A 21,545-nucleotide genomic window follows, 5' to 3' on the forward strand; every position below is an offset into this window, starting at 1 on the left:
TAACAAAATATTCTCTATGGTATATGCTAAAGGCTAAGTAGAAATGAGAAGTGTTAAGAGCTCTGAGAGGTTAGTCAAGTCACGTTGGGGAAGTTTGATGTTGGTTAGACACTGAGGGATGGGACAATAATATCAAGAACTATAGAGGGTCTATTTTACCCTTCTTGGAAGCTAACAAGTTAACCTGCCACAGTTTCATGGATGCTGGCAAAAGACCCCAAGATCAGAGACACGGGACTTTATTGCTCACAGTATAGCAAGTAGAACGAGCTAGAATTTTTTCTCTTATCTTATAGAAGGAATAATAAGGGGAAATAAAGAGATCAGGAAGTACAGCTTGTTCCTAACACAGTAGAAAGTAAGAATCCAAATTGGGTTTTGTCACAGCAGATGTAGCCCAGACAGTGGGGCTCCCTACAACATAATTATCTCGAAGAGGAGGTCTGGCTTCCAGCTCATTCCTTATTCCTCTTCCTTGGCTCAATCCTGCTCGCTTTGGTCTCTGATTGCTATGGAGAGCCCTCATTCAGCTGTTAAATAAAACATAGCGAATGAGGGGTTATTATCTAAGGGCCTGTTCGCTTTCAGGGTCACCTTCCCTTAGGCCAGTGCCATCCAATACCATAGCCATGAGCTACATGTGGCTATTGAGCACTTGAACTGTGGCTAGTCTGGACTGAAACATGCTGTAAGGGCTGAATATACACAGGGTTTCAAAGACTTAGTAAAGAAAAGGCAAATATTTTATTAATGATTTTTATATTGATTACATGCTGAGATAATATTTTGGCTACCTTATTTAAATGAAACATATTATTAAAATTAATTTCACCTGTTTCCTTTTACTTTTTAAAATATGTGGCTACAAGAAATGTTAAATTCCATATGTGGCTTGCGTTTGTGATGCACATTATTATTTCTGCTGGGTAGTGCTGCTCAGGCGCATTTGAGAAAGAGGGGAGGCTTCCTCAGTCCCTCCTTGTCAACCTCTGAGGGCTGTGTAATTCCTATGCCTTCATGGACCACAGCTGGCCATGGCCTGAGCTGCTGATCTGCCTTAAAATGTAGTCCTCCTGCATGTACCCCTACTGCTGCCTCTAACCAGAGTGTCCTCAGAGGGGAGGAGGAGGGATTTGGTCACAACACACCTCCCCTCATGACCTTGTCTCTCACTGCCTTCACAGCATCCCCTCACAAAGATTTGCAGGTGAATCAGGCTTTCCTGAAGGATCAAAGAATCCTAAAGGGAATTACAGCCTGTGAAGGAAGGACTTTTAAACTAGAATCTTATGATTAAAATTCCAGAAACATCAACCTTCACCATCAACCAATCAGAAGAAAGTCCATGAGCTGCAACCCTCATCCCAGATGTTGTCTTTAAAAACCCTTTCCTGAAAGCTGTCATGGAGTTCAGATCTTTTAAACATGAGCTACACATTGTCCTTGCTTAGTGCCCTACAGTAAACACTGTGCTTTTCTTCACCACAACCCTGTGTCAGTAAACTGGCTTTGCTGGGCTGCAGAAGTTTGGTTTTGTAATAACCACACATACACACAGACATTGCCTGTCTTAGTTTGGGTTTCCCCCAAAACAGACTCAAGGCAAGGATTTGGGTGGTTTGTTTTGAAAGTGATTCCAGGAAGAGAAACAGGAAAGGTAGAAAGTCAGTCAAGAGGTGCGTGGAAGAGCTGGATACCACCATGGGCAACAGAGGCTCAAACCCCCCCATCCCTGCCCGGGGAGTTTCAGAGAGGCTCTGGAACAGCGCTCTGAGGAGTAAGAAATTGAGATCTTTATCTACCCACTCCCATCCCTTGGAGGGTGTGTAGGTGAGCATGTTCCTTTAGTGGCCATCGAATATCCTTGTGGGGGGGGGTCCTTTGGACTATAAGGGAATTCTCTGCAGGTGACCTCTGGGAGGTCTGAGGGCTGTGAGCAAGGCACCTTCAGCACCTGCTATATTGCCCAACAAGATGCCAGATGCATAAGAGGTGCTTAATAAATGTTTATTGAATGAATGAATGAATGAACACTCATCATTCAAAGACAAGCTTTAGTTCTCAGGCTGTAATCAAAACTTGATGGTGAAGAGGATAGACTTTTCCTTAAATGCCCCGTAATTATAAGGCTGCTCCTCCTGATTTATAGTAGACTTGGCACCTCATTTTATCATGCATCCACCCCTTGCCTTCTCTTCTCCCCTTAGACCTGCCAAGAATGAGAAAAGGCTGAATCACCGATCCTCTTAATGACAGCTCCTTTAGCTTCAGTCCTTAGGAGGACTGAAAATTAACTTACGAAGGCACAATGAAGTTCTTAGATGGAAAATTCTACCCTCTTCCCATCCCTGCTAGTGGCAGCTGGGGAGTTGGGTGATGGGCTGACTGGTGTGTTCTTCAGTTAGAGCTGTTTATTTTGACATCTTTTCTCCCTGGTTTTGGTGCATTTTACTGAGATTGAAAATGATGGGGTTGGGGTGTATGCTGCAAGTCCTCAAATCACATGAATTGAGGCCAGATCTGTTGTGTGACGTTCTTGGTGGCAGGCAGTGCCAACATCATAGAGCTGATTCAGGAAGACGTGAACTAAATGCACATGAATGGGCTCCTCTGACAAAAGACTTCCGGATATGTAGCGAAAGAGAAAAAAGATGATTTCACAAAGATGTATTGAGCAGCAACCATATATTAGATATTATGTTAATATTATATGCCCACCTATGACACAATAAAACTGCATTAGTACTAATTAATTAACTTATTATCTGTCACTTTCTTAGGAACTCATTTGGGGGAACCCAAATTTCACTATACTGTATATAAAATAGAAGTGTTTAAAGATACTTAAAAAATGTTAAAATTGGGGCACATAACAAATATAAAATGAACACATGTGAAATCTTATTTATCTCATTAATTACCATGGGAACCAGTAAGATGTTATAACCAGTTCAAAGGAGAATTAAAAGAATGGACATATAAAGGCAGTCAGTTTAGACATAGATGCAAAACTGGTCAATATACACTAGCAATAATCCAGTCCATTCTACTGAGACACAATTCATTTGCATTTCAATGGATGGGGATCATTTACATCATAATCATTTTTCTACGATTCATAGAGTTGTAAAATTGCTCAAAGACATTGAAAGGCACAAGCCCCTATAGAATCAGATAACCTGGAAGGATGCACCAGTCAGGACACCCAGAAAATAATTTTTGAAAGGGTCCATTTTGAAGTCTTTCACAGGTTTTCTTGACAGAAGTAAAGAAATGTTCTCTGAGCAGTCTAGTAGGAAGCAGAATGTAGACTGCAGACTGGCCAAGTCTTCTAAATCAGAAGAAAAATGATTTCTTGTGGCAGTACCGCTTGCTACCCAAGAGATGAATGAAGAGTCATTTGGGATTACGTCTTTTAAGCACAAGAGTACTGATCTCAATTGGGGAAAGAACAATCGAAGTGAAATGTGATGAAATTTGCACTGGGGAGAGGAATAGGATCAATTTAGCAGACACTTCAGTTACAAAATGTTCAGCTACAGATCAAAACTGTTGAGGGAAAAAATGTTCATAAAACCTTCTTAATTCAGATTTCCTGATGAATTTTGGTGTGAGGTGGGATGGAAATTATTATTTTCTTTTTTAACAGCTGTATTGAGAGATAATTCACATATCACAGAATTCATCTATTTAACGTGTATAATTAATTTTGGGGGGGTTATATTTACAGGATGTGCAACTGTATTTAGTTTTCATTCCCCCTAAAAGAAATCTGAGACCTATTAATGGTCATTCCACATTCCCCACCCCACTCTGTCCCTCCCAGCACTAAGAAATCACTCATTTACTTTCTGTCTCTGTAGGTTTGCCTATTCTGGACATTTCATATAAATGGAACCATACAGTATGTGAGGTTTTGTGGTTGAATTATTTCATTAGCACCTCGCATAATGTTTTCAAGCTTCACCCATCAGTACTTCATTCTTTTTATTGCTGAAAAATAGTCCATTGCAAGAATGTGGTATCATGATTTATAATATGAAGTTTATATTTGGTCTTTGTCTGGTTTCTGTCAAAGAGCTCTTAAAACCCTTGGGGTTTCCTAAATGATGAGAGTAACAAAGCTGTCTTTGTTATATTAATGGGGTGACTTTTGGAAAGCACCTAAAGAGGGGGCTGGTGTCAGTGGAGCCAACCACGTGATTCTAGTCTGACTCTACTCTGAATTTGTTGTGACAAGGCCAAATTCCATCACCTCTTTTGGTCTCTGTGTCAAACAAGGTGAGATACTGTGATTTATAAGAAATATATGCCAAATATCTATTTCTTATGTACATTTGGTGTTTGTCCACAGTCCCTGGCTCAGGGCTTCTGAAACCCTTGGAATTTCCTAAGTGTGTAGAGAGAGATAAAGGTGTCCTTTGTTATGTTAATAAGGTGACTTTTGGAAAGTACTTAAGGATGGGAGCTGGTCATCTAGAGACTCTACCAGGTGATTAGAGGATTGGAACTTCCAGTCCCATCCCCAGTCTTCTGGGGAAGGGGGAGGGGCTAGAGGTTGAATGAACTGCCCATGACCAGTGATTAAGTTAATCATGCCTATGTAATGAAGCCTCCTTAAAACCCCAAAAGGATGGGGTTCAGAGAGCTTCTGGGTTGATGGACACAGGGAAATTTGGGGAGAGTGGCAACCCTGGAGAGGACATGAAAACTCCATGCCCTTCCCCCATACCTGCCTTTTGCATCTCTTCCATCTGCTGTTTCTGAATTATATACTTTTATAATAAACTGGTGATCTAGTAAATAAAATGTTTCTCTGAGTTTTGTGAACTGTTCTAGCAAATTAATTGAACCCAAGGAGGGGGTCTTGGGTACCTCTAATTTATAGTCAGTTAGTCAGAAGTGCAGATAACCTGGACTTGCAAATGGTGTCTGAAGTGGGGAATGGGGGCATTCTTGTAGGACTGAACCTCTAACCTATGGAATCTGAAGCTCTTTCTGGGTAGATAGTGTCAGAATTTAGTTGAATTCTCAAACACACTGCTGGTGTCCAAGAATTGCTTGGTGTTGTGTGGGAAGCCCCAACACACACACATTGGAATTGGGTCCAAGAACACTAGAAGAGTGGATATACCAAATCTTTAACCGTTCATCAGCTGATGGACATTTAGGTTGTTTCGACTTTTTGGTTATTTTGATATAGTGCTGCTATGAACATTTGTGTACAGGTTTTCACGTGGACATATGTTTTCATTTCTCTCGGGTATATACCTAGCAGTGAAATTGCTGGGTCATGTGGTAACACTATGTTTAACTTTTTGAAGAACTGCCAAGCTGTTTTCCAAATCAGCTGTACCGTTTTATATTCCCATCAGCAGTGTATGAGGCTTCCAATTTTTCCACATCCTCTACAACACTTGTTATTGTCTATCTTTTTTTATTATAGCCATCCTAGTGGGTATGAAGTGACATCTTATTGTGCTTTTGATTTGCATTTCTCTAATGACTAATGATGTTGAACATCATGTGTACTTTTAGGTCATTCGTACGTCTTTTTTGGAGAAATGTTGATTCAGATCCGTTGCCCATGTTTTAGATGAGTTACTAGTCTTTATTATCGAGTAGTTAGAGATTTTTGCATAGTCTGGATACTAGTCACATATGTGATTTGCAAATGTTTTTTCCTATTTGTGGGTTGTTGTTTCACTTTCTTGATGGTGTCCTTTGAAACCCAATTTTTTTTTTGCATTCTTTATTTAAGTATAGTCAATTTACAATGTTGTGAAGCACAAAATTTTTAATCTTGATGGTGTCCAGTCTATTTTTTCTCTCTTGTCTTTTGTGTTTTTGTTGTCATATCTGAGAAATCATTCCTAACCCAAAGTCATGAAGATGTACTCCTATGATTTCTTCTAAGTGTTTTATGGTTTTAGCCCTTACATTTAGGTCTATGATCCATTTTAAGTTAATTTTTCTATATAGTGTGAGATAGGGGTCCAACTTCATTTTTTTGCCCATCGTCCCAGGTCCATTCGTTGAAAAGACTATCTCTCCTCCATTGAACTGTCTTGGCACCCTTGTCAAAAATCAGCTGACCATAAATACTAGAACATATTTCTAGACCCTAAATTCTGTTTCATTAATCTATATATTTATCCTTATGCCAGTACCACACTGTCTTGATTACTGTAACTTTGCAGTGTTTTGAAATCAGGAGATGTGAGTTCTCCAACTTTGTTCTTTTCTTTCAGATTGTTTTGGCTATTATAGGTTCCTTGCATTTCCATATGAATTTTAGGATCAGTTTGTTAATTTCTGGGAAAAAAAACGCAGCTAGAATTTTGATAGGGATTACATTAAATTTATAGATCTGAAGGTGACTTTTAGGCTTAAGTGAAAAGACTTGCCAAACTGAATTTTTTTCCTGATATTTGAGCATTATCCTTTTTCATGTAAACTGTTAATATGTTTATTTTACTTTAAGTAAAGTAGGTATGTTAAGGCCTTTGCCGATAGCACATTGGCATTGATTTATTTATAATCCACTTTTCACAAGTGTGTTAAATCTCCCCTTCCTCTTTAGTTCAATTCATAATAGCGTAGTTTTAGATGGTATATACCGAAAGGCAAAGGATGGGTATAAGGTGATAAGATTTGTTTTCGAAGTAGTGTAATACAGTCTGGTAATAAAAGAACCTGTCTTTTGACAATATAATCATGTTCTAATGTGCTTCATCAAGCACAAGATGTTAAATAGATTGGTAGTTGTCACTGAGTTTTCTCCTTAATTATGTAAATAGATATAATGAATTTTAATACCAAAAGTTGTTTTCAGGGAAATTGAATTTCTTTTTTATTCAGATGTTATGAAATTGAGAAGTGCTGTTTTAACAGTGTTTAGAATGAACCCATTAAAATCATCCCAAACTCCCGAAAAGCAAATGTATTTGAATGAAAAAAAGTAGAGTTACTTTTAAGAGTCTAGAATTATAAACCCAGAGGATATCTCTTGTATATCTGAGATTGTGTTTGATTTCATAAAGAAATTGCTAGATCAAATAATTTATTATTTAAGATGCTATAAATTTACCTGGAATATAAAAGCAGTTATTACAGACATAAATCTTAAAACTATTGTTCACAGAACTGTCAGTCTTGGTCCTACCAAGAGAATGAAGGACTTTTAAGCTACAAGGACAAACTCAAAATGCCTGTGACCCAGGCTGATTTGGATTTGAAGCAAGTTGGACCTCCAGAAATACATAGAGGGGAAGTGGGGCCCAATGAAACAGGCAGGACATGGGTTTATATACATGACCCAACAGTGAAGAGGGATTAACCTCTGCAACACAGTGCCTTAAAGAACCCATAGATTTGAACTGAGTTGACGTTGAGCTACTTGAAACTGGCTAGAATATTGTAATTAGGAAAAAAAAATGTTAAAAGCCTGTTTTCTAGAAGTTAGAGCCATTTGATATTGTGCAGCTGTGAAGTACAAGAATACCGTGGGGGTGCAGCAGCATGAATGACTGGGAAGAGGTCTCATTCCTGAAATTAGGAAGGTGATGTGCTTTGCTCAGAATAGAGCTCGGGTTCAGCAGGGGCTTAGGACCTGAGGCAATGGGCCCTTCATGGAACCTATTCAAATGAATTCTCTTAGTCCTGGTAAGGAAGGCTAGGCATCATGGGTTTATGAAGACCAAGATTTTCCCAACCATATGTGGCCTCTGGGGGCTCATTTGGTTCCTATTCCTGCTAGTGGTGACAAGATTCCTCATGAAGTCTTGGTCATGACTAGATGGTGCTGAAAGTATTGGCACATTTAGCTGGGTTAAACAGGGACTGATATTTCTTACTGGGGTTACCAGAACCAGAATGAAATATTGTTCTTTCAATCAGTAAGTGATAAAACATGGTAGTGAGCACTAAAATATACTAGGTCCTATGCTAGGATTTGGAGATAGAGACAAATGGGACATAGGGCTCCTGGTCTGGTGGGGAGATCCACATGCCTGTGTTGGGGAACAAAACTTGCCGCCCCAAAATGTCTCTTTGGCATGCAGATTATTTTGAGCTGAAAATAATCAAAGCCCAAAAGACTCAGGAAGAACCTTGACCTTCCCCCTAGCTGCCTAAAGAATGTAGTAGATGGAGGACCTGCCCAGGAAGGGAGCTATCACCAATGATAACTATGGTGTGAACTAGGTGTGTAGACAGGGAGGAACCTAGCAAAGACTGTTAAAATTCCTCTGTGTCCCATAGTCTCTGCATGTCCCAGTAAATAGTTGTTTACCAAACATTTGCTTTTCCATCTCCATGTAAATTGCCTTCCTTTGAAGTCCCAAACCACTACCCTCAACATCCTCTTTTGTCTTTAGCTGAAGATGCTATTTAAGGTGAGGGTTTCAGCCATTTTGTTGAGTGGCTCACTTCTCCTAGGTCTCTCCCTTATATAAATGTTATTACACTTTTGTTTGATTTTCTCCTGTTCATCTGTCTCATGTCAATTTAATTCTTAACCAGCCAGAGGAACCTAGAAGGATAGAGGAACATTTCTTCTTCCCTGACACCAGATTTCTGGAAGAATTCTGCCACCATCCATTGAGTGAAGGATTAAGGGAGGAAGAATGAGTTTTGGGGGCAATGAATTCCATTTTGGAGATGGTGAGTTTATGAAGCATGTAGAACATCTGAGTAGGTACCTGGGAGGCAGTTGGAACACTATCAATCTCAGGAGAGAAGTCCAAATGGGAAGTCTAGATTTGTGAGTCATCATTTTACAGATGCTAATTGAAGTCATTGACATTGATAAAATCACACGAAGATTCTATAGAATAAGGAAGAGAGAAAGATTAGAGTTAAATCCCTGGAGAGTTTTTCCATTTCAGTGGTGACATCTGATGAATGCTATTGTCTGAATACACATTGCTCTCACATCATTGAATTTACATTTGAAAAGCATGAATAAACTTGCAAAACACATTCAAAAGGAAATTATCACAGCAAATTTAGACACAGGACATTTTGGAAGTAAAATTTAAAATTCAAGTCAATAATAAAATCCAAAGTATCTTCAGAACCAAAAGAGGAAGTTGAAGCATTAAGTATATTAAAGGAGTAACATAGATAAAATGATCAGAGTTTCTGAACTCAATGTAAGCTCTAATAACTTTGTTCTTATGGGAACAATGGGGCATAACATTTGAAACTGAAACTGGAATGCATGATTGAGATCAATATAGAAAACCCAAGCAACAAAAGGACAGTTCAAACATAAAACCTAGGAAAACTAAGAGGTTATGTGGGATCCAGATTTGTTAATATCCTTGACTGAAATGTGTTGAACTGATAAACAGATCTCACTTTTCTACAGCAGTGTAACAAACTCCCTTAAAACTTAGTGGCTTAAAATAATGAAAATTTATTATTTCTCATGGATTTTGTGAGTTGGCTGGGCTCCCCTGGGTAATTTTTCTGCTAGAGATGGTGTTCCAGTATTCAGCAGGGAGCTGAGCTGGGTCTGGAATGTCCAAGCTGTATCACATACATGTCTGGCCTCAGCTGGAATGGCTGGGGGATAGTTGGACCACTTTCTTCTCATTTAGTGGCCTTCCCTGAGCTTTTTAAACTGTCATCTGATTCTCCAAAATGGGAAAGCTGAAGCTTCAAGTCTTCTTAAAGCCTTAAAGTTCTTATAGTTCTTAGGAATACTAGGATGTCACTTCTGCCTCATTCTGTTGGCCAAAACAAGTTACAAGACCAGTCCAGGAGAAAATGGATTCAACCTCTTGATGAGAGGAGTGGCGTTTATGTACAGGGGTGGTGGGAATTTTTGGTGGGCATCTTTGGAAATGATCCACTGCAAGAGGTGATTTCTTTTTCAACTTGACTGCAAGTACTACAATCTTCTGCAGGATACTCAGAGTAGGATACGATGCTTGGTCCTCACTCCCAGGTGAACAGTAAGAGTTACTGATGGCATTGTAGCACCTATAACTTTTAATATATTTTGCTGAACGAGTCTACTGAAAAGGAAGTTCATAAACACATTTAGGGCCTTTTCAAAACAGATTTTTGCCACCAGTTGCTACCTAAATGTCTCTCTCCTTTTCCTTCCCCTTAATGTTTGCCAGCTTTCTTTCAGAAGCCATCTTAGTCTTCTAATAAAGTTAAGAAATTCTTATACTGTGAAATTCTATGAGAACATCTTTTCCAGGTATATGCCAGGAGTGTTGTGGGGGGAGCTGGGAGTAGAGGAGAAGGAATCAGTTGAGAGTCATTTCAAGGGCAACAGACCCAAGTAGTTTTGGGGACAAGATCTCTATTGTTTACTGGGTGTTCAAGGGGGCTGGTTACCACTGTCCTTCTTTGGGCGTGATGTAGTTATGCGCCTCCATCAGGAGTCTAGAGCTTAGCAACAGGCCTCAAGCAGATAAGGGAGGTTTGAAAAAGAATAAGGTTGGATTTGTGAACATTGGTATTTGTCCTGGGTGCTGAAGGACAGGCAGAGCCTGATGATCACAGAGCTGAGGGGCAGCCGAGGAGGTGGGAAGAATGACTTTCAGATGAAAGTATGACATTTAGGCACTCACAGCCTTCGATCTTTTCCTGCCTGCAACAGAGTTTTCAGAAAAGGACCAGGTTGAAGAGGGGAAAGAGAGAGAGATTGAGAGGCGGGTAGAGCGAGAAGTGCCATGGTGCAGTGGTTTGTAGCACAGACTTTGTAATATTTTGGGGGATGATATATGGGATGGTTTGTGGAAAAGAGAAGTAGTCAAGGGAGCAGGCTAGTGGGACTGGAGAGCATGGATGAGAGAGTAACTTCTCAGATTAGATAGGGACAAGCTCCTGGGAATTTTGGGATGCCTGAAATTTGGAGAGGAAAGAGGGTTTGAAGAAGAGTTGTAGGCTTTATTGGAATTGGATGCCCTTGTGTAGGGGATGGGGGTTCCTGCTTGAAAGGTGCTCCTTTAACAGTAGTACCTCTCGGGCTCACTGCTTCAGTGACATTACCTAGCTTAGGGAATTTTGGACCCCCAAATCCTTGCTTAGGAAAATTGACTCTTTTTGTGTTATTCTTATCGTTTTGTTTTATTTCTCTTAGTTGTTTCTAATGTAATTTTGGAAAATGTCCATCTGTCTCTACTTTGCTGTGGAAATACAAAGAAAAAGACTTTCTCTGAGTTGTTGTTCAGCTAAAGAGTATGAGGGAGAAGGGGACCCTGGGGGGAAGGTACAGAGACCATCAAAATGAGGGAACAGAAAGGTGAATACAAAACTCAGAGGTGAGAAGGTTAATTTCTTATTGCAGTTACTGCTGTGTTACTGTTAAATCCCAGGCAAGAGTTTTCTAAAAGTTGAGAATTTTATCCCAGTGCTGTTTTCTTATAGCAATGGTTGACAATAGCTGCAAGAGAGGTCACAGGTAGTTTGGAAGAGTTCCTTGTGTGATGCTAATATTCTGCCCCTCCTCCCCTCTCTCCCTTCACATCCAACTGGGGAGGATTGCACCATAGATTCTCTACCAACTCAGAATAACATTTAAACTCATGCATCAAACATTTAGCCTTCTTTTTGGATCTGTTTTTGTAGGTTAAATTTTGTTTTTTTGTTTTTAATTAAAGTATAGTCAGTTACAACGTGTCAATTTCTGGTGTACAGCATAATGTTTCAGTCATACATATACATACATATGTTCCTTTTCAGCTAATTTTCCATTATAGGTTACTACAAGATATTGAATATAGTTCCCTGTGCTATACAGAAGAAATTTGTTTTTTATCTATTTTATATATAGTAGTTCATATTTACAAATCTCAAGAACCTTCTTATTATAGCTCTCCAGGCTATACCTGGCATTGCCTCCCACCTGAGCTCATTACAGTGGCCAGGTCAGTCTCTTGGACGCCAGACCCCTCATCCTCTTTTTTCGCCCCACTGCTCAATGTGCTTGACTTTTCTCCTTCATGTAGCCACCTGCTAAAGGTTTTTCCATTCTTGAAGGCCCCACTCAGGTCCTTCTTATTTCATGGAACTCCAGCCACACTGGTTGATTGGACCTTGTTTCTGAATGGGAGTTAAGTGGAGCCAACAGTGGGGAGAGAAGCTTGTGAATACAGAAAAATAAACAGATTATTTATATGGAAACTTGTTGACGACTTCCTAATCTAATGGCATTAATGCTTTGGACACAGATTCCCACTGATACGAACCATTTTTTCCTCTCAGATGACTTCTGAAGTCCCCTCCCTCCACAATTTTTAAAGTATTGTAATGAAGGGAATATTATGTAAATTTCACCATGTGGCTACTACAGCCAATTTCCACTGCAACTTATCACTACAAACTGAAAATGATTTTTGGCCCCAACAACCTTGGCAAAGCCCATTTCAAAAAATGTGGATCATAGCTCTAGTAATTATGGGCAGACCACAGATTTGGCTTTCCTTTCACTTCTATGGCATTGATGAATATTGTTGAAAATACTGCACGTCCTGAGGCATCTTATCTGAGATCCTCCCAATAGGGTGCAATATGGTGCATCTCCAAGACTTCACTTCCACGGGAGTAGTCATTGACATCAGTGGATGCTACATAAGGCCTTTGGCTAAATTTTGAGTGGCTTACCATCCCCCAATTCATTCATTCATTTAATAAATAATGATTGAACATAGCACATAACCAATACTCTGCACTCTCTTGTAGACACAAAGATAAACAAGGCACAGTCTCTGCCTTTAAGGATTCTACACTATAACGGTTGTAATAAGGTATGTGCACAAACAGCCATAATATATATACAGAAAAAACATAAAGGAAAAAGGAAAAGGTGCTATTAAAAAATGCTTAGCTGAAGGTTTTGGGCTGACATATCACCATTGTTTGGGAGGATATGGAAGACTTTTAGTTTGGAGACACCACATTCTTGTGGTTTTGCTACTCCCTCTCTAACCATCTTTTCTCTGCCTTTGCAGTTGCATCTTCCATCCAGTGTTGGAGTTCCTTCAGGCTCAGTTCAGACTCTCCTCTCTTTTCATCCTATCCTTTCCTCCTAGATAGTCTCATCTGTGTTCATGGCTTCAATAATTATCTGTAAACCCATGATGGGATGGCCAAACTTAATCCAACTCCTGATTGTTGGTCCTGAACCTCGTCTTCTAATGAATGATACCACTGTCCATCCAGTTCCAGAAGCCAGAAACCTATGAGTCATCCCAACAACTTCTTCATTCTCCATCCTAGTCTATTATCAAGCGCTACTAACTATATCCTCTAAATACCTCTCAGATCTGTCTCCTTTTCTTTATCTTTACAGCCAGCTCCCTAGATCAAGCTAGAACTATCACCTGGATCAGTGTGCTAGACCCCTGATCCCTTTCCAATCCAGTCTCTGCATTGAAGCCAGCATCATCTTTTCAAAGTGCAAGTTTGATTACATTACCCTTCCGCTTCTCAACCTTGAAGTTCGTCAGTAACTTCTCATGGCTCTGTTAAATACCACACAGTCTTATGTGGTCACCGTCTTGCCTGCCTCTCTCCACTTCATCTCAAAGTATTGTTGCTGCCACACTGGCCTTTTTTCAGTTCTCTGAAAACACCATGCATTTTCTATAACAGGGTCGTTGCACATGTTGCCCACCACCACCCCGCTTCATAAATCTTACTTGTTCTTTAGATCCCAGCTCAAGTGTCACTTCCACAGGGAAGACTTCCCTAGATTACTGTCTTTTATAGCCATTTCTTTATTTCCCAGCAGTCGTTCCAGTTGTAATCTTGTATCTGTGAGATTATTTGACCATGAGCCCCATGAGAGTAGGTGCCAACTGGCAGGATGCGCAATAAATGCTTGCTGACAAATGTGTAGTGTTTGGTTTTGAAGACTTGGAGATTGGCTGGAGGTAGGGAGGGGAGAGAAAAGCTATCTCATCCAGGTTACAGAGTATTATTAAAGACCCAGAGATAGGGAAGTGAGTGGGATCATGTATCTAAGATCATATCATGTTAAGAGGCTATTTTTAGTAACTCTTTATTCAAATAGTATCATAATCAGTATTCAAATAGTTGTATGATACTTCACTGTTTAGATATATATAATTTCCTCCACCATTCCCCTATTTGATAGTTAGGTTGTTTCCAGCAGTTTCATTAGCATAAAGAGCACTATAGTGAACTCATATATGTTTGTAAGCTTTTTTCTATAGTTCATGCTTTTCTTTTCTCTGCTTGACTCCATGAGTATAAGCAAGATATTCAGGGTGCTTTAGGGCCACATTTGCTTTAAAAAAGTCTCATAGCTCCATAAATCCATAAATACAGTGGTTGATCAGTGAAAATTGTTAACTGTACTAAATAATAAGGAATTATCACACTTAGACAGCCATCTCATTATAAGTCTACCAAGTGTCCTAACATTTTGAAAATGTGCCAGGCGTATTTCAAGAAGTCAACTTGAAACTACTGGGCTAGAGCAGGAGAATACGTGGGAAGGATGAGAAATAGCTGAGTAAGTGGAAAGAGAATGAGAGAATGACGTAGATGAAGGGCAGTAGTTAATAGTAATTAGTAAATATCAAAAGCAAATAAGGATAAGACATACTTAATGACTGTGCTAGAGGTAAGGTAGGCAAAGCGAAAATAAATGATCCAGTGATTCTTCAAGAGCTGCTTAGTCACGTTGACTGGAAAATATAACAACAGTTTGCTCTGTGAGCTAAATCATGAAGACAAAGGTCAAAGATTGAAGGCTGTGTTTAAAATTCCCATCAGTTGCGTGGCCATCAGACGATGAGCGATCAAGAGAATCACCATGGGCAGTTCCAAAGCTATCCCTGTTAAAACCTTTACCCATGAACCTTACTTAACAATGAGGCAGTCACCTTTAGCAAGCTGCTTTTTCAAAAGTAAAATGATGGCCATTTATTAGCTTGAGCATGCTGAACTCTTCCCACAGTGCAAGACAAAATTCATGGAAAATACAGGAACGATTACTGCACAGTTTATCAGTCCAATAGCTCATTGTTCTGAAAAATGTGATATGAAAGCCTTGGATTCTCATTTGAGGTTTTTTTAAAACTTCAGGAGATCATACTGGAGTGGTTAGACATACCTATTTGTTCACTCTCATTTCAGAATTTCTGGAGCCATCAGATAAGTGCAACTTGTTTCCAAATTATAAACAATCTATGTTTTTTTCTAATTATAAAAATATCACATGATTATTGAAAAAAGTGAAAGGTAGGACAAACTGCAAAGAAGCAGGATCATCCGCTACCTCACCATAATCAATCCAGTTATCCAAGGGCCATTTTGGGGTGTTTCCTTGCTGTTTTTTCTTTCCTTTTTTTTAATGGAAGTACTGAGAACTGAACCCAGGACCTCATGCATGCTAAGCATGCGCTCTACCACTGAGCTCCACCCTTACCCCCTTGCTGTCTTTTCAAATGCATTTTTAGAACAGAGTTGAGATTATATAACATATAACATGGAAAATGTGTTTTCCTTTTAAAATTATTTTAATGTATCCACCAGAGAGCAAGCATATATTATGAAAACCATGATCTGAACCAAATGAAGTCTTTGATAAAATCAGGCCAGTTAACTTCTTGCTTTGTCTAGGCTTTAACTTATCCCTTTCCTTTCTCATCCTGTTTATTAAGCCTTGAATATCCTTGACTCCTTTCTTCCCTTCCAGATCTCCTTCTTGACTGTGCTTATCTGTATGATTTTTTTGCTTCTCTACTATCCACTAAAGTCAAGAATTCATTTATATAATGTCTTGTTTTTTAATTTGTTAATGTTTGTGTGTCTTATCTCACAGTACTCTTTGAGGGCAGGGGACATCCATTACCAGTTTTTATACTAGTCCTGGTAATCATTGAACAGCCAGGCACGTAGTAGGTGCTGAAGAAGTATCTAGTGTTAATGCCAAAAGGGTTTTAGCAAATAGTTGCATGGGAAGATGTAGTAGTCGAACCATCCAGACCTATGCAGACAAAGAAAAACTACAGCGGCACCATCCAATATGGTAGCCACTAACCATAATGGGCTGTTGAGCACTGGAGTTGTGGCTAGTATGCACTGACATGGGCTGTAAATGTAAAATACTACACACTAGATTTTGAAGACTTAATATATAAAAAAAATATAAAATATCTCAGCATTTTAAAAGTTGATCACTTGTTGAAATGATATTTTAGATATATTGAGTTCAGTAAAATATATTATTAACATGAATTTCACCTCATAACTTTTCAATCAAAGGTGCACACCTCTATAGAATTAGATAATCCTAGGAAGGTTGGCTGGAAAATACCCGGCACTCCACTGAAAGGACATTCAGTAATCTTTTGCCCATTTCCAAGTCTTTGACAAGTTTTCCTAAGAGCATCTTTGTATATTCTTTTGTTACTGTCCTAAGTGATTGGAATAGGATCATTTTTTCTTTTCTAGTTAATATGGACAAAATATATTTGCAAAATGGATGCTTAAGCCAGAAGCCAATGCTTTAGGAATTATAAAGTTCCCAATAATAAAGTTCACATGTTGGGATTAAGGCAAACACTTTAGGAAATGTACAGAATAGAATCAAACACATTTGGAAGGATTGAAACTATTAGAATTAAGTAATAGCATTTTGTCTTGATCCCTTAGCTTATCACCCTGTTGTTGAAAGGAACACAATTATAATGGAATAGAAACCAGATTCTTTTCTCCTTTTTAATTAGCTGGAAACAAAACCTGGCTGTTGGTTGACTGGATCTAGAATAACTTTTTCATTCCCTATTTTTGAATATTCAAAGTGCCATGTTTTTGAAAGGAAATGAATTCTTCTTTTGTTTAAATAAAAGGACTTTGGAGACAGACTTGGAAAAAACAACGGAGTGCTTTTTAAAAAAAATTTTTTTTTTTTTTTGCAATTCTGTGTTTATTCACTTTGCTATGGAGATTGACAAAAATTAGTGGATATCTGTTGCAAAGTGGAACCCACAAACTATGAAGCGGGTAGGAAAAGTTAAACTTTTGACATTGTCATTTCTAACACTTTAATAATATATATCTAAGGGAAATTTTAATTTTATTTATCAATTTAAACACCTATCTTCATCTAAGAAGGATTACAGATGGCTGAAAAGGGATTACAGCTGGTAAGTTTAATTTCAAATATTTAAAAAATATCTCAAATTTTAAGTTGATGATTGTCCCCTAGAGTTGGCTCCTCCAATCTTGATTTAATATTTGGGACGTGTTCCCTCTCTTGCTCTGGCTCAGATCAAAGCAGTTCACAGAGGTTTGGTGGTGGTGTATGGGGGGAGGGAGAGACAGTCAGGTCCTACCCCACTGTGAGATCCCCTTTCTCTGTGCCCTGAACTCTGGCTCAGTTCCTCTGGGCTAGAATGGTCATGGAATTGTGGGCAAGTGTTTGTATTAGTAATTAATTAGCGGCCAAAGGAATAAAGCAGCTTAAAGCTTTGCTTTTCCACTTGCCTCTATGGTGTCAAGCTTTCATGCAGAAATTGGCCTGGAAGTTCCCCACTGTGTTTTTATTTCTGCAATGATTCGAGTCGTTTAAATAACAAAAAATTAAGTTCGGTTCTTAAAGCTTATTTTGTTTAATGTTATGACTGAATGGCCATCGAACAATTCTGCAAAAATTAGAATTACATGTAATATAATTATTATTAACACTGTATAACATTGGTGGGGATAAACAATTATAAGGTTTTTCCTAAATGTATCCACTTAATGCATTCTCTCAGTAGTGAGTTTTGTCAGTCTCTTTCCCTATTTAATTGTTTGAAAGGTTTTAATAATTGCTTTTTAACAGAAAATTAGTATTAACAGTCATTCTTATTATTGCAATATTTCGCTCTTGCACTAGAAAATACGTACTTGTACACCTTTGGAGAAATGTCTATTTGAATCCTTTCGTCACTTTAAAATGGACATATTTGCCTTTCTATTATTGAGTTGTAAGAGTTCTTTACCTATTCTAGATGCTAGTCCCTTATTAGATACATGATTTGTAAAAAATATTCTCCAGTTCCATAGATTGTCTTTTGACTTTCTTGATTTGCAGTGTAAAAGTTTTTAATTTTCATGAAGTCAGTTTATCTTTTTTTTTTTCCTTTTGTCATTTGTGCTTTTGGTGTCCGATCTAAGAAACCATTGCCTACAGGTAATTAGCTTTTAATGTCTCCTACAGAACATAGAAGAGGCTGAGTAAGCACTTGCAGTAATGATGTGACTGTGTTTGTCTTTTTAAAGTAGACTTTATTTTTAGAGGAGTTTTAGGTTCACAGCAAAATTGAGTAGAAAATACAGAGATTTCCTATATACCTCTTGCCCCACACATGCCCAGCCTCCCCCACTATCAACATCCCCCACCAGAGGGGTCCACTTGTTACAATCTATGAACCTGCACAGACACATCATCCAACCCAAAGTCCATAGTTTACATTACAGTTCACTCTTGGTGTTCTACATTCTATCGATTTTGGCAGACGTATCATGACATGTGTTCATTATCGTAATATCATATAGAGTATTTTCACTGCCCTAAAAATTCTCTGTTCTACCTATTCATCCCTCCCCCTTGACCCCAACCCCTGGCAACCACTGATCTTTTTTACTGCCTCCATAGTTTTGCCTTCTTCAGAATGTCATAGAGTTGGAATCATACAGGATGTAGCCTTTTCAGACTGGCTTCCTTCACTTAGTGATACACATTTAAGATTTCTCCATATCTTTCCATGGCTTGGTAGCTCATTTCTTTTTAGTGCTGAATAATATTCCATTATTTGGATATTCCACAGTTTATCCATTCACCTACTGAAGGATAGCTTGGTTGCTTCCAAGTTTTGACAGTTATGAATAAAGCTGCTATAAACATCTGTATGCAAGTTTTTTGTAGACATAAATTTTCACATACTTTCGGCTAATACCAAGGAGTACAATTCCTGGATTGTTTAGAGAGCATGTTTAGTTTTGTAAGAAACTGCCAAACTGTCTTCCAAGTGGCTGTACCATTTTTGCATGTCCACCAGTAATAAATGAGAGTTCCTGTTGCTTCACTTCCTCACTAGCATTTGATGTGGTTGGTGTTCTGGATTTTAGGTGTGTAGTGGTATCTCACTGTTATTTTAATTTGCAATTCCCTAAAGACATATGAGGTTGAACATCTTTTCATGTGCTTATTTGCCATCTGTGTGTCTTCTTTGGTGAGGTGTCTGTTCAGATCTTTTGGCCATTTTTTAATTGCGTGGTTCATTTTTCTTATTGTTGCGTTTCAAGAGTTCTTTGTATATTTTGGGTAACAGTCTTTTATCAGAGATGTCTTTTGCAAATATTTTCTCCCAGTTTGTGGCTTATCTTCTCATTCTCTTGATGTGACTGTTGTCTTGTTGACTCATTCACTTTCATTTATTGAGCATCTACTGTGGTCCAGGTTCTCCACAGGCTCTGGGGATATAAAAGTGATTTATACATAATCATAATTACTGGTAGGTGCTCTTAGCCAAATGGAGGACAAGGACAAGTAAATGGGTGATTAGAACATCCTTCTAAGACAAGCTGTCTCAGGCTTCTTGAAGAGGAGGCTGAGACAGGAAGAAGCAAAAGGATTTGACAGCAGGCACAAGTGGACTGGGTGCAGAGAGCACTTCATCACTCTGACGTAGTAAGTTATTGTCAATACAATCATTAGCTACTACTGTTACGGAAGCAGTTTGTCTACGCCAAAGGTAGGCAAACTATGGTGGTGGGCCAAATCCAGCCTGCTACCTGCTTTTATGAATAAAGTTTTATTGGGACACATTCATGCCCATGCATTCACAGTGTGGCCACTTTTTTTTTTTTTGTAGTTTTTTCTCGACTTTATTTTCTTAGTTATGAAATTATGAAATGCAATAAAAATTACAAACATTTTGTGTCCAATTTTATACACAGTAAAAAGAAATATTTTCTTGTGCGATAAATGTTAATTATAAGGTTTTGGGTCTCATTTTTCTCCAAGTTTATTTTTATCAAAATGCATAATTTGGTAATGTTAATAGAGATGATTAATGTAGGAGAAAGTGATTTCAGTCACTGGTGATAAATGCTATCTTGCAACTAATTTTTTTTATTTAAACTTTTTTTTATTGAGTTATAGTCATTTTATAATGTTGTGTCAAATTCCAGTGTAGAGCACAATTTTCCAATTATACATGAACATACATACATTCATTGTCACATTCTCTTTCGCTGTGAGCCACCGAGTGTGGCCACTTTTTGTGCAACAATGGCAGAGTAGGTGGGGAGGGTAGAGCTCAGTAGTAGAGCATGTGCTTAGCATGCACAAAGTCCTGGGCCCAATCCTCAGTACCACCACTTAAAATCCAAAGGAAAAATGATAGAGTAGTTGTAACAGTCAGTCTGGCCCACAGAGACTCAAATATTTCCTAATAGGCCCTTTACAGAAAAAATTTGCTCACCCCTTGTTCTAGGTAGAGATTTATTGGCAAATGCTTATACCCAGTCTGTTTTTTTTTTTTAAGAGCATTGCTAATTTGAGTGCACCTGGCAACTATTTATATGTCTGCAAGTAATTTTGTCTGTTTTTCAGAATTGCCCCCTGATTTAAAATCTTAGCTAATTAATTTTCTCCCAACAATTCTGCATAATTAACTTAAAATAAACTATAAATGATAATAATAACTTGCTCAACCTCCAAAAATAAATTTAAATATTTGTTCTTTTGTCAATTTTTTTTTTTTTTAGTTTTTTTTTTTTTTAAGAGTGATTTATTTATTTAGGTCTTTTTTTGGAGGGGAGAGGTAATTAGGTTTATTTATTTCTTTTATTTTTAGAGGAGATACTGGGGATTGAATCCAGGACCTCGTGCATGCTAAGCATGTGCTCTACCACTTGAGCTATACCCTTCCCCCTTGTCAAGTTTTATTGTTTCTTTCATGGTTTATATTTCTCTTTAAAATTACAAACAAATTCATGTTCATTTCAGGAAAATCAGATATTAGGGACAGGCAAAAGAAGAACATTAACCTATAATCCCACCTAGCCTCCTAGGAAAAAACCTTTTTGGAGCCTCAGTATGTAACGTTTGAGGCCCTTTTCTGTGCATATGTACATATTTTATTATAATTTTTTACATAAATGAAACTGTGCTGTGCCAAGATACCAAGTATCTTTAACAGGTATAGACTATCCTCATTCTTCTGTTTCTACATGATTCATGTGATCAGGGCTGGTCTACTCATGAAAGATACCAAGGGAGGTTACCTACAGACTTGTCCACTTGTTTGTGTTTGCATCCTTTCAGGGACAAAGGGAAGATGCTACAAGAAATGGATTGGTTGGCTGCCCCATGAAACTGTTAAGTGGTCAGGTATCATGAAACTGTCTTTGGCTTTCTAGACGCTCCTCTGACAAGCGTGGAGCCCAAAAGCTAGGACTCTATATCAGTTATCTAGTACTCCAATAATGCTGTATGACAAACAACCACCGAAACCTTAGTCTTTAAGCAACAATAAGATCTGCTGCTCACACAT

This window comes from Camelus dromedarius, chromosome X (genome assembly GCF_036321535.1).
Source record: "Camelus dromedarius isolate mCamDro1 chromosome X, mCamDro1.pat, whole genome shotgun sequence".
NCBI lineage: Eukaryota > Metazoa > Chordata > Mammalia > Artiodactyla > Camelidae > Camelus > Camelus dromedarius.